The 4,195-nt window shown below is 45.5% G+C and overlaps 2 non-coding genes across 2 annotated transcripts; both read right to left on the bottom strand.

Moving 5' to 3' along the window:
- Nucleotides 1–981: 981 nt before the first annotated feature.
- Nucleotides 982–1,063, bottom strand: trnal-uag (transfer RNA leucine (anticodon UAG)). Its single transcript has one exon. It is a non-coding gene; the product is annotated as a tRNA-Leu (tRNA).
- Nucleotides 1,064–3,898: 2,835 nt separating this feature from the next.
- On the bottom strand, nt 3,899–3,980 carry trnal-uag (transfer RNA leucine (anticodon UAG)). The gene has a single exon. It is a non-coding gene; the product is annotated as a tRNA-Leu (tRNA).
- Between the last annotated feature and the right edge of the window lie 215 nt (nt 3,981–4,195).

Genomic DNA, 4,195 nt, shown 5'->3' with positions numbered 1-4,195 from the left:
GTTGGTCTTTTAGCTGATCTCTTTGCTGTACTTTGCCGCTCCGAGTAACTCTTCAAAATGTCCGATATTTATCCCACAAAGCGTCAGACCGTTTCATTGGTTTTAACATTTTAAAAATATCAAATTCAAACTTGATTGGGGCATAATTTAAACTCATTGGCAGAATTCAAATTTGATTTTTGTATCCATGTAACACAGTCCATAGTTGTTTTCATCAAATATTTTGTTGTTCTGGACTCCAGATTTTTGCAGCTGGAAGTAACCTCAGAAACCCTGTTAATTCGTAATGTATTGAGCGAATCGCAAAACAGAAAGCATTTAACACGGAACACAAACAAAACTGGCAAACCAAATGCAGACACAGCGAGCATGAATGCTAATTATGAGACAGGCTGGGTGCATGAGCCATAAAGTAATCTCACAACTAACAACAGGGCAATTCCAAACTGCTCTTTCAAACATACTGCAGCCTGAGTGCACCACCACTTCCCAGACAATGCTGAAAAGAGGGAAAGAAAGAACACAATAAGAATGGGCCATAAAAAGTGAATTTCACCAATCACAGTCTCGATTACATTACCTTTCCCTTCCGATGTCTCCAGGACGGAAATGAAGGAATTGGGAGAAATTTATTAACATGTGACATCGCAATTCATTGGAACGATTTTCCCATTGGCAGAAAACAAAATAACGACGAGTCGAGCCACTGCAGGACTTTGTTTCACAGCAGCAATGAAATAACAGCCTCCATTCGGTTCCAGTAAACGCACAACTTGTCTGGGACAGCAGAGCTGTTTGCGATTTTCCGCGCGGGAGGCGAGCACGATCATGACAGCACAGACACCGGAAAAGTCGGCACTTTCCCACACCACAGTTAATTGCCCGGGAAGCACACACATGTTTCTTCAGTTTTAAACAGAAATGCAGCAGAGTCGAAACAGCATTTTAACATGCTGCGTCGTTGGAAACGATCAGCAGAAATGGCAGCGGTGGGATTTGAACCCACGCCTCTGTCGAGACTGGAGCCTAAATCCAGCGCCTTAGACCGCTCGGCCACACTACCAGCCAGCCGCGCTGCCCATTTTCTTGCACTTCCAATTGTGATGCTGCATAACAACAGATGCAAAGTCACGTGAAAAGGGTTCCATGATCCCTCTCCGACTCGCACAACTGCTGGGATGTGCCCGTCTACAATATCAATTTCGCTGCATATAATGATAGCCCATCAAGCCAGATAAATATCAATGCTAAGCTGAGTCTATCTTCTCAGACTCTTTTCAGCTACAAATGTATCTGTGACTGCGTGAGAACATACGATCGTTTATGATTTGGTCAAATTACCATGAGCTGCTTGACATTACTGCAATTTCGATTCTTGCTTTGCTAAATGATTTCACCCTTTGGTCGAAACAGGACAACTTGCACGTTTACACGGAACATGAAACACACCGGACTACAGGGAAAATGCACAAAGCTGAGCAGGCCGTGTTCTACATCATACCGCGCAGCATCGTTTCAGTCACTGTGTCTGTTTTGCAGAATACGAGTCCCAAAGAATGTTCTCCACTCTAAAACCAGAGGTAGCATTACAATCCAAGAACGACAGAGCACATTGTGAAGATGCTCTGACCTCGGAGCCGGTTCGAGATGCCATTTTCCTTGCCTTTTTGCCTTAACCGTGCAATTCGCTGCAAAGATTTTCGCACCTGGATATGAGCCACATGGATACCAACTGAGTCGACGAGAAGCGACTCAATAAATTTTGCTAAATTCCACGGTGCTTATTAGAAATGCAGTTTCTGTTCACATCAATCTAAAAGACAGTTTCTGAACGTAGTAACAGAAGTCGAAAGGTAATTAGCTCACCCCACCCCAGTCTCCGGAAGAGGTGCTAACTGCCCTTGAGTGCTTTTTGTTCTCGATGGGAAGAGCTCTCACGTCTGAGTCACCTTCACACGTCTCTGGTTGCTGAGTGAATCACAAAGAAGGAATTTCACCAGAGCTGCAACTGCCTCACTTCCCCACTCGCCCTCCCCGTTTACATTTTCCTGCTCGTCAGTGATTTAAAGAAAACCAAATGGATGCGATGTCATTTTATAGCCTCGCTGTCGATTCCTCCGTTTCAGTTCCAACGTGGCTTAGATCTCGGGGCGCACCTTAATACTAGCGACGCTATGAAAGCACAGGTGCAGAGGTTCCCCTGAGAGTGTGATTTCTTTCATTGCTGTTGCTGATTGAATGAGCCACTAACGTGCGAACTGCTCCAAAACATGATTCAGGGCTTCTGGTGACAACTCTCGCACGGTGAATAACGACAGACAGCTTCCAAATGATGTCTTTCATAGACGACTTTGGGGGTATATTTGACAGACCGATTAGTTCAGGAAACCGTGGTGCGCGGTGACACCAGCGCATCAGCTTCTTCCCTGTCTTGGAAACGGGCCGCCTGCGCAAGGAATGCCAATGCGGCATTCCTTGGAAGGATCAGAAGGCGGTAACTACACTCTCAAACGGAATGGCATATGATCACAAGCAGGTTGGAGAAAAATTTACAATACTTTGCACAGTAATTAAATGGAGTTGCATTACATTTCACTACGAGAGCAGATTTGTTCAAGCAAATTCGAAGGCAGGTTTGCAGATGGGAAAGCAAGCAAGTAAGCTCCGTTCTTGTCCATGTTAAATGCTGCAGTTGAAGAAGAAGGCAGTTTCTGCCCAGTTTCGAACTGGGTACCTTTCGCGCGTAAGGCGAACGTGATGACCACGACACTACAGAAACAAGCCGCAGTCGTCTTTGTGGAGGCTCAGTGGCATCCAGCACTGAAAGTTGAAGCATTTTACCTTTCACTTTTCTGTTTCCAACAGCTCGTTGTTTAATGGGACTTGTTTAATCATGGCTATGTGGTGAGCATGGACGAGATACACCGAAGTATCTGTTTCCACGTGGTGTGCGCCAATAACATTGTGTTGCTTCCACCGGCTGTAAAGGATTACTTTTTAGGGGAGCTTGCCGTCGCAGTCTGTGGCACAATCATTTAGTCTGTTCGACTGCTCACGGGACAAGTAGCATTGTATAAAAAATGCAGAAACGAACGACTTCCTTACTTTTGCTCCGACTGACCATACTGCGGGAAATTTTCCCAGATTCTCAGTTGAGGATTTTTGCAGCTGGAAGTTACCTCAGAAACCCTGTTAATTCGTAATGTATTGAGCGAATCGCAAAACAGAAAGCATTTAACACGGAACACAAACAAAACTGGCAAACCAAATGCAGACACAGCGAGCATGAATGCTAAATATGAGACAGGCTGGGGGCATGAGCCATAAAGTAATCTCACAACTAACAACAGGGCAATTCCAAACTGCTCTTTCAAACATACTGGAGCCTGAGTGCACCACCACTTCCCAGACAATGCTGAAAAGAGAGAAAGCAAGAACACAATAAGAATGGGCCATAAAAAGTGAATTTCACCAATCACAGTCTCGATTACATTACCTTTCCCTTCCGATGTCTCCAGGACGGAAATGAAGGAATTGGGAGAAATTCAATAACATGTGACATCGCAATTCATTGGAACGATTTTCCCATTGGCAGAAAACAAAATAATGACGAGTCGAGCCACCGCAGGACTTTGTTTCACAGCAGCAATGAAATAACAGCCTCCATTCGGTTCCAGTAAACGCACAACTTGTCTGGGACAGCAGAGCTGTTTGCGATTTTCCGCGCGGGAGGCGAGCACGAGCATGACAGCACAGACACGGGAAAAGTCGGCACTTTCCCACACCACAGTTAATTGCCCGGGAAGCACACACATGTTTCTTCAGTTTTAATCAGAAATGCAGCAGGAGTCGAAACAGCATTTTAACATGCGGCGTCGTTGGAAACGATCAGCAGAAATGGCAGCGGTGGGATTCGAACCCACGCCTCTGTCGAGACTGGAGCCTAAATCCAGCGCCTTAGACCGCTCGGCCACACTACCAGCCAGCCGCGCTGCCCATTTTCTTGCACTTCCAATTGTGATGCTGCATAACAACAGATGCAAAGTCACGTGAAAAGGGTTCCATGATCCCTCTCCGACTCGCACAACTGCTGGGATGTGCCCGTCTACAATATCAATTTCGCTGCAGATAATGATAGCCCATCAATCCAGATAAATATCAATGCTAAGCTGAGTCTATCTTCTCAGACTCTTTT

Source organism: Chiloscyllium plagiosum, unplaced genomic scaffold (genome assembly GCF_037043375.1).
Source record: "Chiloscyllium plagiosum isolate Xiang-an unplaced genomic scaffold, Cpla_swu_hap1 HiC_scaffold_53Y, whole genome shotgun sequence".
Taxonomy (NCBI): Eukaryota; Metazoa; Chordata; class Chondrichthyes; order Orectolobiformes; family Hemiscylliidae; genus Chiloscyllium; species Chiloscyllium plagiosum.
This window is presented reverse-complemented; position numbering and strand designations above follow the sequence as displayed.